The sequence below is a fragment of the Monodelphis domestica genome, chromosome 3, assembly GCF_027887165.1.
Source record: "Monodelphis domestica isolate mMonDom1 chromosome 3, mMonDom1.pri, whole genome shotgun sequence".
Taxonomy (NCBI): domain Eukaryota; kingdom Metazoa; phylum Chordata; class Mammalia; order Didelphimorphia; family Didelphidae; genus Monodelphis; species Monodelphis domestica.
The window spans coordinates 182,620,946-182,635,454 of NC_077229.1; the positions used below are offsets into that span (position 1 = coordinate 182,620,946).

At 35.8% G+C, this 14,509-nt stretch overlaps 1 protein-coding gene across 1 annotated transcript in view; it reads right to left on the bottom strand.

Annotated features, from left to right (window-relative positions):
- The window catches only part of OTUD6B (OTU deubiquitinase 6B), a 73,539-nt gene that overhangs the window by 20,550 nt on the left and 38,480 nt on the right, over positions 1-14,509 (bottom strand). The gene's annotated exons all lie outside the window — the stretch shown is intronic.

Here is a 14,509-nt window from a genome sequence, read left to right on the forward strand (position 1 = left end):
TAGAATTTTATCAAATTATGATGGGTATCTTTTTAAATCAGGTTAATGGGGGAACCCATAGTTTGATAATCTATTTAATTTTTTTTATCATGTACCCTATAAATAAAACCCTTGTGAGCCCATATCCCCAATGTATCTACTTACAAATGTATATGTGAGTACTAAAAGGAACAGTGTAAAGCTCAAGATCAGAAATTAAGAAAGGATAAAAACATGGCAATGTTCTAATTTTTATTACTGATATAAAAACTCACTAAAATACTGCTATGTTCCCTATATCTACATATTATAGTGATTTCTATATATTATGCACAATGTATAATATTTAGTGAGTAAAAATGTATGCTACTAATACATTTCACCTTTATCCTTTGTTAGTTTCTATTTCCCATGTTTTACAATGTTACTGTTTTAGTATATGAATGAATTAATAAAACATTGAGTATTACAGTTTTGCAAAGCATTGTGCCAAGTACTCAGAATACATATAATGATCCTTTCAAGGACCTCATCTAGGAGAAACAACAGAAGATTTCTGTTGTGCGTCAGATGGAAAAGTCATGGTCTTTAGGATGCATCTGGCACAGCAGATGGTAATGCCTTTTCTTTAATGTCATTTCCACTGATAAAAAATCATATCAGTTTCTGATGTTGAATCAATAGATGGTGACAAGACCTTATTTTTGGAGAGAGTCTGCAAAAGATATGGCTATAGCACTTGTAGAGCAGATGCTAATCTGCTTCTCCACATGGCTTGTCACAGCACAATAGTTTTGGACAGTGAGCTGGAAAAATTGCTATTTCAGAGGTTCTTGGGTTCAGGATCATAGGCTCTCTCCATCAGGGTCTGGGAATTATACTTATTTGGCATATGCTGCCACCTGTCCCTCCCTCAGGGTGCCTTGATTTAGCTACATTGGCTTGCCTAATCTGTGGTTGGCAGTTGAAAGGCAGTTGAGAAGGGGCTTGACCCCTTCTCCATAGTAGCCACTTCGCCAGCAGATGGCAGTGAGACATCAGTTGGAAGCAGGACTTGAGGGACTCTTTCTTCTGGGGTTTAATCAGCCTATTGGTTGCAGTTGGTCTGTAGTTGTTGGTCATAGTGATAAGGAAAGTGGGCTCCTATTCCACAATTATTTTTTCCCTCAATGGTTGCTGCAAGGGCTCAGCTAGAAGCATTTCTAGTGGTTTGGGGGACACTGCTATTTCTAAGGCTCTGAGGATCAAGGTCCTAGGATAGTTTCATCAGGGTCTAGTTGGAAACGATCAAAGTGGTAGTAGATTGACATGCCTGGTACTTAACTGCCTCATCTTTCAAGATGCTGTCCTACTTCAACTAGGCTAGCCTACTTATTCCATGGGTATGCTTACATAAAAACATATATATGTACACAGACACATATACATATATCTATAATTTAATAAATAACTAATAATAAAGAATGAGCAATACTGTTTTAATGAGAGTAATATTAATTGAATATACTTCTTTATTTGGGGGAAGGAAAACCTCATGTATGTCCTGAGGAATGAGGCTGACTTGTAAATAATTGTTAATAGTTAATTATTCAGCTAACTTGACATTGTAGCTGGGTAAACAAATGAATTTTTTTCTGGTGGAAAAGATACAAAATACCTACATTTTAAAACAAGTCACTGAACGTAATATGGCTTTTCAGCAGGAGGCATGTTTCTAGGTGTATAGATATTCATCATATACATCAAAAGAACAATAAACAAACTGTTGTCAAGATTGTGGAGTAAGAAACACTCAATTCTGGCTTTAACTTTCAAGAACTTGGTGACCTTGCTTAAATCACCCAGCTTTTCTTTGTCTCAATTTTCTATTCTGTTAAATGGGAACAGCAATACTTTTTGCATTCTATCTCACAAGATTGCTTTGAGGAAAATACTTTATAAATCTAGACCTGCCTAGAGAAAGACCTAAGTTCAAATGTGGTCTCAGATACTCATTAGTGTTTATGACCCTAGGTGATTCACTTAAATCAATCTCATTTTCTTCAAATGTAAAATGAAGACAATAAACTGAACTACCTCTTAGGACTGTTAGGAGATCAAATGAAATAATATTCATAAAGCACCTAGCAAAATGCCTGGCAAATAGTAGACAATAAAAGCTTGTTTCCTTCTATACATACATATATGTATAGAAACAGGCTTTCCACTAGCTAAAAATTAAACACCAAAGCAGCTAAGTCTATTCTTTATAATCTAATGGAGAAGATAAGCCAAAAAGAAACTGAAAAGTAGGGGAAATTGATGGGGAGGATCTAGAAATACCTAGGAGCAAGAACACCAGAAACTTGATAGATAAGAAATGGGAAATAATGAGGTCGCTGTCACCTTAAATGGAGGATCTGGTGGGCACTTTCAAGTGTCCACCTTCCTCCGCCTTCTCCAAAAAGAAGAAGAGAAGGGTCTCAAAGGCAGGGGAGTATTGAGAAGCTGGACTTGCTGTGATCTTGCAGGAAGGTGAGATGGAAAATGAAGTCAGTCTTTGCCTTTATCATACTTTTTTATTGTCAAAAGATATGCATAATAAAGACAAGAACATGGGCTGGGTAGGTGAAGAACTCTATCTGTCTTCTCTAGTTACCTTCTGTCCAGACTCAAATTTATTTGTGCTTTGTTTGAGAGTAACTAAGGTTGTTCAGTAGAATACAACTCTGTCCAAGGAGTTATCTTAGCAAAGATATTGTAGTGATTTGCCATTTCTTTCTCTAGTGTGTCCCCATTTCACATATAAGAAGCTTAAGGCAAATAGAGGTTGTGACCTGTATTTGAAGACTGATTTGAACTCAGATCTTCCTGACTCCAGGCCTCTATCTAATGCACCATCTAACTGGCATGACTAAGGTAGGTATTGGTGACTGATGGCTTTGATCTCCAGCCCAGTCAAAAGAGCTGGAAAATAACAGATCATGAGGGCATTCTGCTTAGCTTTTATTAGCTGGGTGTGGTATAGCTAGGATTAAAAAAAAAACTGTAGCTCTGCCTTTATCTGGGCTGGCTCTGGTTACTCTACAAGTGTGAATTGTTGTCCCCAGCAAGGCAGAAATTCCAAAATCATTGAGCAGGCCTAATGAGAGCAATGAGAAAACATCACCAGAAGATCTACAGCATTAAAGGTGTGAGTTGCTTCCCTAGGGTTCTTCCTTTGTGGATCCTGTGAATCTTAAAATTTCTCAGACTTGTGAATCTTAAAAATTCTGAGACTCTACTTCAGAAAATTTGATTAAGCTAAACCCATTTTAAACAATGAAGGTACTTGATCAGGAATGTGAGAACTCTAACATCACTCCACCCATACTTAGGTATACTTTAGGGGAAGATAAAGTTGTAAACTCCTGATTGAACAATGAAAAGTCCCCAACCCATACTTAAAGTGAAGCAAGAACCCTTGAGCTAGGTCTATTTTAGATCTAATACAAAGGGGTGCTAAGTACCTATGAAGATCAAATTAATCAGGCAACTTGCAAAGGACAAGATTAGTCTACTCAGGTGTGAATTACTCAAAAGTTTTAGTCTACTCAGGTGTGAATTAAGAATGGTCAGTCCTTTGGAAAATGTCTACTGTGATTGATAGATGTGAAAACTTAGGGGAGGTGACATAGGAGAAAATTCTCTTTAAAAGGAGGTCAGAAGGCCTCTGAAAATGAATTCAGCTACGGAGCTGAATTAGAGGCTGGTCTCTCTCTTGGTGGCTGAAAGGAAGTGCAGCTTTGGTAGCTGAGTTGGAGCTCGGACTAGTTGGAGTAGCTGGGTCTCTCTGAACACTAGAATCTTGCTTAGGACAAATCTTGTGGTGAGTGGATTAAAGACTGACTGGTCTCTCTTAAAGCTCAGGCCTAGACCAATGGCCTAGGCCCCTTTCCCATTATTTCCTCTTACTCTCTCCCTTTCCTTAATTCCTTATTTGTACTAATTAAAATCTCCATAAAAACCCAGCTCACTTGGTTATTTCATATTTGGGAATTTTTCCCATGGTGACCACTTTATTTTTAATATAAAATCAAGACACAAAAAATTATCTTTACAGTTTTGGCAATTCAAAGTCTTGAAACCATATTTTTATGGTCACAGTTTAAGGCAACCACACTTTTGTCTGTAACAATCCCCTCATATAAAATCCCTTTGAATGCTCATTCTTCTCACTTGATTCAAATATCTGGTCACCAGTTCCCTTCTAACTATCATGTTAAAAGGAAAATTCTTTCTTTTTGACTTTTACATTGATTAATGAGGCAAAACTCGAGACAAAGAAAAGTAAAAGGAATTTATTAAAAGTACATCAAGGTAGCAACACATAGACAATACACTGACATTTGGGTTGATGCCCAAAAGAATGCTCCTTTCAACCACAGAGCTCACAATCTAGTGGGAAAGATAATACCTGAATGACTATGTACAATCAAGACATAGGCAAGATAAATTGGATAAAATGCAATTTGCTTAGCTGAACTCTGAAAACTGAGACACCCAGTGTCTTGACTTTTTCCTTTCTAGGTTTTCATGACCCAGCTCTCTTGATTATTTTCCTGCTGACTTGACTACTCCTTTTTAGCCTTCTTTGTTGGTCATTCTTTTCTGGACCTCTCATATCATACCTATGTTAACTTGGGGAAAATCACAGAACTACCAAAGTAGTCAGAAAAACCAAGTCTTTAATCAGGAAAGAGATAGTGTTCAATATTGTGCCACCACTCAGAGTCTGCTACTCTGGCAACAGTATCTCTGAAAGGATCCTCCTCCAAAGGACAATAGAATTTGGGGGATTTATATACCTCTTGGGGAACTGGGAACAGGGTAGTATGATTAATTGGCTTTACAATGGCCACAAGGAAATAAGAAGACTGGATTATCAGGGAGAGTCTGATGCTTTACAGTGGATACAAAAAAAGCCCTGGGCTGGATCTTTCCCCTTTTGAATCCATTGTAAAGCATCAGCCTCTCCAAGATATTCCTGTCTGAAGATTCCCCTTTCCTTCTAACCATGGTAATTCCAATCAATCATGTCCTCAGTTCCCCAAAAGGTATATAAATTTCCCAAATTCAATTGTTCCTCGGAGCTATCTAGTGTGGTAATTTCTCCTAGGGATATGTGTAGCGGCCAAATATTGGACCTCTCCCTTTCCTGATTAAAGATTTGGTTTTTCTGACAATTTAATAGTTCTGTATTTTTTCTAAGTTAACACCATATATGCAATCAATTATCAAACTGATATTTCTATCTTCACATCTCTAATATATGTCTCCTTTCTACTCACATAGCTACCATCTTGGCTGGGCCCTTATCCTCTCTCAAAACAGTACTAGTCTTTCCTTCAAGCCTCTTCTCACTCTATTCTCTCTTCCACAAAATCATCAAAATCACTTTCCTAAAGTGAAAATCTCACCATGACTCCACTCAATAAGCTTCAATGACTATTTGATCTATAGAATCAAATATGTACTCCTATGCCTATTCCTTTCTCCTCTGTCTCCTCACATATTTCTCATCTCTGTAAGCTCTATGGTTTATCCATACTGCTTTATTTGCTGCCCTTACTGAAGACACACCATCTCCTATGTCCCCCTCTTTTTACTGAGTAAGCTCCATGCTTATAACACAGACTCTCTTCCCTCTGGTAGTTCCTGAATTTCTTCATGACTCAGCTCAAATGCTACCTTCTATAGGATGTCTTCTCTGGTTCCCTCAGATGATAGATAATGCCTTCCTTTATGAGATAACTCTGAGTATTTTTTATTTATTCTACATATGCACACATACATAAATACTTGCACACATATATACATACACATATATTATCTCTCTGAATTGACAGTAAACTTCCCAAGGTCAAGAGTTGTTTCTATTTTGTCTTTATCTTCAGAATAGTGCCTGGTACATATCTATATTTAATAAAAATTTTGGATTGAGTTATCCTCTGCTTAAAGACCTCTACTGCAAAAGGAATCTATTATGTACAAAATCAACCTATCTACTTTATAGATAGTTCTTATTACTAGAAAGTTTTTTTCATAAAGTCAAGCCTAAATTGCCTCTTTGTTATTTCTTTATTGCTCTTGGGTCTAATCTTTGGCACCAAGCAGATCAAACCTAATGCTTAAATTACTTGAAATCATTCATCATACCTCTTCATCTTCTCTCTTCATGTAATGTCCCCAGTTATTGTAGTTGATATTCACATCCTAAATCCCCTCTTCTGGATATTTTCTAATTTATCAATATCCTTCTCTAAACTATTGATTTCATGTTCTAAGAGAGAGGAGAATACTAGTACTAGAACAAAAGCAGTCTTAAAATCATACTAAGTGACTTTCCTGCATATGTTAAAATCATACAAGATTCCATGACAGATACAACTATGGAGATAACTTAGTTCAGTGATTCACTATATATGAACATCAAGTGAAGCATGAAATATGGAGATATATGTTCCACCAAAGTTAACTGATGAAGTCATGGAAGAAATTAGCAATTTTCAGAATTTATGTAGCACTATCATTTTTCTTCCCCAAAAATATTGCCCCCTCCTTTTTCTAAAACAACTCATGTAGGGGGCAGCGGGGTAGCTCAGTGGATTGAGAGCCAAGGAGGTCCTAGGTTCAAATCTGGCCTCAGACACTTCCCAGCTATGTGACCCTGGGCAAGTCACTTGACCCCCATTGCCTAGCCCTTACCACTCTTCTGCCTTGGAGCCAATACACAGTATTGACTCAAAGACGAAAGGTAAGGGTTTAAAAAAAAAACTCATGTAAATAACATTCTAGACTTCATATGCTTTTAGAAAAGAAATTTTGAATGCACAGATATTTGAGAAAATTCTTAATAGTTTTCAAATGTATATACCTTATAAGAATAACAGGCTTAAAAATATTATTTTTAAAATAATAGATTATTTTTCAGTACAAGTTTCTCAGACTTTGGTATCTCTAATTACACTGCCACCCAATTTTTTTTTTGCCCTTGCCTTCTGTCATAGAATAGATACTAAGTATTGGTTCCAAGACAGAAAAGTAGTAAATGCTAGGCAATTGAAGTTAAGTAACTTGCCCAGGGTCACATAGCTAGGAAATGTCTAAAACCAAATTTGAATCCAGGACCTCCGGTCTCCAAGGCCTGGTTCCTTATCCACTGAGCCACCTAGCTGCCCACTACCCATAATTCTTAGAAGAAGCAGGTAGGTGGCCTAGAGAGATAACACACTGGACTTCAAGTCACTTAACATCTCTGAGCTTCATTTTTATCACTATAAAATGGGGATAATAATAGTACCTACCCCATAGTATTATAAAGATCATATGAGATAACACATATTCATACTTTGCAAACCTGAAAAAACTAATATTTTTCAGTCACTGATGTTGATATTCTCCTTTTAATAGATACAGCAAGAAAAAGTTATATTGTCATCACAGATACAAGAGAACTTTTGTAGAACAAAATATTAAAATTTAACATTTTGTTTGATAAACCAAAGAACATTTCATTAGTTTATAACCATAATCTAAAATTTTCATATTTAAGTGATTGTTTCATCATATTATCACTAATTATATAGTAACCCAATTAACCATTCTTATTCAGGTGGTATAAGATGAAATGTTTCATATTTATTCATGACAAAGTAGTTCTTTATCTGTTTATGTGTAGAAATATTCATACCTTTACAATAAATTAATTGCTTCTGTAGGCTGGACAAGTGAATAACTTATATGTTTAATTTCTTCTATTTCATATTTGTAGAACAGGTATTTTTCAAAATTGGGAAATAAGTAAAATATTTTTTAAAATTTATTATTTATAGCTTAAGTTTATCATAGATGCAATCACTTTCTGGACTATGGATTTGAAGATGTTTCACAGATTTAAATTTTTTTAAAATAGCAAATCTATTGGTTTAGGAGGAAATTTTCATTAGACTTGAATTTAATCTTTATTATTTTATCACTGAGAAAACAGATGTTTTCCTCTTTAAGCTCATTTATCTGAAGGAATATATTGGCATGAGAAAATGAGTGTGTTAGACAATAATATAGAAATGCCCTCCGCTTTGTTCCCATAGGATCAGCAATTTTGTAACAAGTTAGTTACCTTTATAATAACCTGGAAAACTGCATATAGTACTCTTGTATTCTTGGTAAAAATGATTGTGAAGCATGCAGTATATTCAAATTGCAAAAGGAGACATATTTTTAAATCATCCTTAAAGATTTACAAATCATTCTCATATCAGTTGAACATTATCATTAGAGTCTGTGAAGATAGGATTAACTCTCCCTTTGTCTATTTTTAGCTAATCAAATCAAGAATTTAAAGTACCCCTAATTACCATTAAGTATGAGATTTCACAAGTCATTTACAAGAGTAAGCTCACACCTCCAAAGGCCACTGCCCCACTCCCCTTGGGCAGTGCTAGGCAAATTGAAATGCTGCAATTGGTTTCTGTAAAGAGTAGAGACAGGAAGTAACTTGGAAAAAGGAGTATAAAAAGAGACCAACATGATCTGGAAGATCATTTCTTTCCTGGTATTTGGAATGAGTGGCTGAGATTCCTTTCCTGGCATTTGGAGTGGGTGGCTGAGATTCTTTCCTTGGATCTTCTGGCTAGGAGACTCTCCTGGAGGAGGGTTCTGCTGAATTGGAGCTTTCTGTGCTGAAGGCTTACTGGGTCAGTGACTGGAGCCAAAGCAAGAGGCTTGCATTGGTGGAACCCTTGCTGAAGACTTCTAGCTTAAGAGACTACCATGACTCCACATGGAGATCTGGACTTGAGGGAGCCCTTCTGGGTGGTGAGCTGGACTTCTTTGGAAAGCAATTATAGGGTATCTAGCTAAGCAATACTTTCTATTCACTTCCTACATTTTTCTTTTTTACTATATCTCTATTAAACTAAATTGTTAAGAACAGCTAACAGACTCATGACTTGAGTTAATTTTATAAACGGCAACCACAATTTTATATTTTTTAACTCTTATGTTTAGTCAAGTCAATTTTAATTTTTACAAGTCCAATATATTGTAATCTTTTTGTTTTAAAAAAAACCCCAGCAATTATATTGAAATTTTCTCTTGGCATGACAATACTAGCAATAGGTTTGCAAAAGTAACAGATTTTGTCTTGACCTCAGTTGTAGTTATTTAGGCTTAATTAAAACTATACTGTACTTTTTGGGAACTTTGTAGAATCAAATGAGTGGAGGCCAGAACCAAGATGTCAGAATATAAGAAATAAATACAGTGATCTCCCCCATCCCCCAACAAAACTTCTTTAAAAAGATTTAGAAAATTCATCTGACCTAATCCTAATTAAGAAATCTAATACAAATTAATAGTGACTCATTCTTTAGTCCAGGTTTGCATAATGTTTAAGACAGAGAGGTAGGTGAACATTGGGAATAAGGTGTAGCCAAGAGATCACCTTGGAGAGCATTCTGGCACCCAGAGTCTGAAAGATGACTAAAGCTGTAAATTGGGACAAGACAAGATTCCAAACCCATTCCATAGCACCACAACTTTGTTTCCCACTGGTGTGGGAATAGGTATCAAATGGCAGCTTTGTTACTTACTACCAAGATCTGGGTCACAGATTCAGAGCAGACTGAGGAAGTGACCTGTTCCCAAGAGTGGTATTCAGGGGTAAGGAGCAAGTAGCTGGCCCTAGGCTGGCATAGACACCAGGGGCAGGACAGGGTTTTTCAACTTCTAGCCCAGTCTGAAGCCTACAGAGGAATAACCAGGGCAGAAATCCCAGTCTAAAAGGTAATCTACAATTCAAACACTAAGAACCAGCAAAACTTTCCAGATGGTTGAGAGTGACTAAGTTCAGCCGCATTTACTAAAATCCCAAAAGAGGCAAAACCATAGGTCTGTTGCACAGCTGTAAACTCAGATTAGGATCTTGCAGAACTCAAAAAGTGAGAGAGAAATCAAACTTGCCTTGAATTAGACTATTTTAAGGATCATCTGTAAACCTCAAAATTCCTTAGACTTATAAATGTTGGAAATTTCACCATTGGGATATTTCATACTTGGAAAATTTCTTACTGATAGTCTATTGGAATGGGAACCCCATTGGCATGGGAGGTTCCTTCTCTTCCCTTCTTAAGATTACTGTAGGACAGAAACCTTTTGCTGAACAATGGAAAGGACTTTGACCTATGCTTAAGCATAGAACAGGAATTTCTTTGAGTCTTGATTGATTTTAAAATTGATACAATGGAGATACTCCACCCTATTCAGTCCTAATAGGATTGAGTAAGGGCTGCAGCCTAGATCAAAATTTAATTATTCCAATCTCTACCATACTCAAGTTAACAGGATTTAGAAAGGGCTGTAGCAAAGGAGTAAAGATTTAATCATTTGAAAATATGACCTTCAACAGACATGTGCAAAAGCCAGAAACCTCTGGGCGGTCCTGGGTTAAGCGAGAGCCTCCATTGACAGGGAAATTGATGAAGAGTGATTGGTAGATGTGAGGACTGAGGGGAGGCAACTTGGATGGTTTCCTTAAAGATAGGAGGGTCTGAAGACTCAGGGAGGTTGAGGAGTTTTGGTCGGGGTGATTGCGGTGGACTCTGAGAAGCTTGCTCTGAAGGAAGCTGAAGGTGGGGGCCTGAGACTGTTTCTCCATTTTGGTCACGTGAGTAATAGGGACTGATCTCTTTTCTTTGCCCCAGCTATCTAAGGGCTTGGGCCTTTTGGCCCAGCCTAAACAGAAGGGGTATTTAAGCCCTATTCCCTTCTCTCCCTTTTTCTCTCTCGCTATCTCTAATTCCTTTCTTACTCCTATTGTAAATAAACTCCAAAAAAGGCTGAAGGCTGACTTGAGTTTTTCATTTAGGAATTACATAGCTGATTCTTTGGCGACCTTAAATTAATATATATCAGTCTTTTAAAGTGATTCCCTTGTAACACATCAAAAGCTTGTAGGTTCCCAAATAGCTGCCCCTGAGAACCTGGAATAACACAATATTCAATACCCCAAGAAAACAATAAGACTAGCTCAGATATTGCTCCCAGAAGGGTGAAGTGCCTGTCTTTAACATAAAGGTGGGGAGATAGGCTAGAATAATGAGCAAAGAGATTTTTTGAAAAAAGCTATTAGAGTGACAAAGACACTCAAAATACTAACCGATAGGGTTGCTGATGCTGATGTCAGAATTACTTCCAATGGTGTTTGCTTGCTTAACTCAATAATCCTGAGGTCTATATTTTGTTCTTTTGACAAATAAATGTTAAGTCTATCATGGACCCCATGCTGGCTTAAAGAATCTTGGTTTTTAATTTTTTCCCCAGGAAATATACATTGATCAGGACAGGACTTGAATCATTTGGTGTATTTTTTACCCCCTTATATTGACGGATAGAACTGTTCTTGGGAACTGCAAACTCCAACTATATATGGGGTTTTCATGGTCACTTCGATGATACTAGAACCAAGAAGTGAATGATTCTCTAACATCTACAACCAAAGATTCAAAGTAAAACACAGGTTGTGCATAAATTCAACTAGAATTCCTGGAAGAGATGAAGCAAAAGTTTTTTTTTTTTTTAAGAAATATAAAAATGTTTTATAATTATATAAATTTTGTAATTTATAATTTCAAAAAGTGAAAATTAATTTTGCTTACTAATTGCACTGGAGGACAAGGCTGAGCAGGAAGCCACACCCTTTCCCTCTTTCCTTTCTACCATTTTTATACAAAAGTTCTTGTATTCCTTTTCTAATACTAGTTTTAGTAGAGGCTTAACCATAATAGCACTTCTGCAAGTCTGGGGAAGGGGAAATCTCCATCTCCAAAACTAACCTTCACTTTTTGAAATTATTGCATGTGAGTTTTTTTCCTGTTCACACATTTGTGCTGCCTGCTCCAATGCTTCCAAAACATTTCAATAAAATTGTTTGGAAAAGAAAAAAAAAGAAATCTCAAAATGAAATATCCAAGGGATATTAGGGCCAAAATCCAGATCTTCTAGGTCAAAGGAAAATAAAAGAATTTAAGAGATCACAGTAAGGATCATACAAGATTTAGCAGTCACTACTTTAAATGAGCAGAAAGATTGGAATATGACATCCCAGAAGTCAAAAGGTATAGGCTAACAGCTAAAAATAACTTTAAAAAATCATTTTTAATACTCATTTGTTAAAATTTTGAGTTCCAAATCTCTTTCTCCCTGTTGCCCTCTGCTCCACCCAAGGCAAGCAATGAGATTTCAACTTTACAAGTGAGATTATGCAAGATATATTTCCATATTAGCCATGTTGCAAAAAAAGGTGAAAAAAATATGCTTCATTCTATATTCAGACTTCATCAGTTCTCTCTCTAGAGATGGATAGCATTTTTCATCATAAGCTCTTTGGAATTGTCTTAGACCATTGTTTTAGTCTTTCATAGTTTTTCATTGTTATGATATTATTACCCTGTAAAGTCTTCTGCTTCTGTTCACATCACTTTGCATCAATTCATATAAGTCTTCCCAGGTTTTTGTGAAACCATCCTGCTCAACATTTCTTATACCACAATGGCATTCATTATATTCATAAGCTAAACTTGTTCAGTCATTTCTTAATTGATTAACATCCCTTCAGTTGCCAATTCTTTGCCACCACAAAAAGAACTACTATAAATATTTTTATACATACAGATATTTTTTCCTCCTTTTTCTTTGATGGCTTTGGGATATAGACTTAGTAATGGTATTGTACAGTTTTGTTTTGTTTTGTTTTCTAAACCCTTACCTTCCATCTTAGAACCAATACTTTGTATTGGTTCCAAGACAGAAGAGTGGTAAGGTCTAGGCAATGGGAGTTAAGTGATTTAACCAGGATCACACAACTAGGAAGTGTCTGAGGCCAGATTTAAACCTAGGACCTAGTCTATAGGCCTGGCTCTCAATCCACTGAGATACCCAGATGCCCCATGTTGCATAGTTTTATAACTCTTTGGACATAATTCCAAGTTGTTCTCTAGAATGCTTAAAGCAATTCACAACTTTACCAACAGTACATGTGCTCCTATTTTTCCCTCAAGCATTTGTCATTTTACTTTTCTGTCATGTTAGCCAACCTGATAAGTGAAACATGATACCTCAGAGTTGCTTTGATTTGCATTTCTCTAATCAAAAGTGATTTGGAGCATTTTTTCCTTGTGATTATGGATAGCTTTGTTTTCTTTTCCTGAAAACTATTCATACATATCCTTTGGCCATTTATCAATTGGTCTTATGTTTATAAATTTTAGCTCTTATTTTTATAAATTTTACAGTTTCTCTATAGATTTGAGAGCTGCCTTTATCAGAGAAAACTGATGTAAAAATATTTTCCTAGTTTCCTGTTTTCCTTCTAAACTTGACTATATTTGTTTTGTTTGTGCAAAAGTTTTTTTTCTAATTTAATATAATCAGAATTACCTATTTTACTTCTATGCTCCTGTCATTTGCTTAGTTCTGAATTCTTCCTTTATCCATAGATCTGACAAATAAAACTTTCTATGCTCCTCAAATTTTCTTATGATATCACTCTTTATGTCTAAATGGCATACCTATTTTGACCTTATCTTGGTATATGGAGTGATATTTGGGACTGTACCTATTTTCTCCCAAATTATTTTCCAGTTTTCCCAGAAACTTTTGCCAAATAGTGAGTTCTTTCTCCCAGAGCTTGCATCTTTGAGTTATTTACTATTTTGCATTATGTACCTAATCTGTTCTACTGATCCATTGCTTGTATTTCTTAGCCAGTACCAGATTGTTTTGGTGATTATTGCTTGTAATATAGTTTGAAATCTGGTATTGCTAAGTTGCCTTCCTTCACATTTTCTTTTCATTAATTACCTTGATATTCTTCATCTTTTGTTTTTCCAGATGTATTTTAGTATTTTTTTCAAGCTCAATAAAATAATTCTTTGGTAGTTTGGTATGGCACTGAATAAGTAAATTAATTTTGGTATAAGCCAAGAACTTCTTAGCTTCTAAGCAAAACTGAGTTGTATCTTATAGGGAGAAAATGAATCTTTAATGCAATAAATCACTCACAAGTATTCCTGAAATAAAGATTAGAGACATAGAAACTCTAAAGGGCAAACATGGGACTCAAGAGAAACCTAAAAAGGTAAATATTAATGAAAACTACTAAAGCACTATATGAAGGTAAACTGTGATATTCTAATACAGAATGGTGATATATGTATCCCCTCCAAACTCTAGAATTAGTAAGAGTCAAGGGAGTCTAATTAGAGAGAAGATCTGGAAGTGGTTCTTTTATATTTTTTTAATATATCATCATGATCCTAAAAGAATGTAAAGGGAAAGAAAGAGTAATGGGAATAGCACTTAGGGGGAAACTATCTTACATAATCAGTGCACAAGGAAAAGTCCATAGCAGGAACAAATTGTTGGGGAAATACAGAGAAAGATGTTATAGAAGACATTTAAACCTAACTTTAATATGAATTGGTAAAAGGAGGGAAGAATGCATATACAC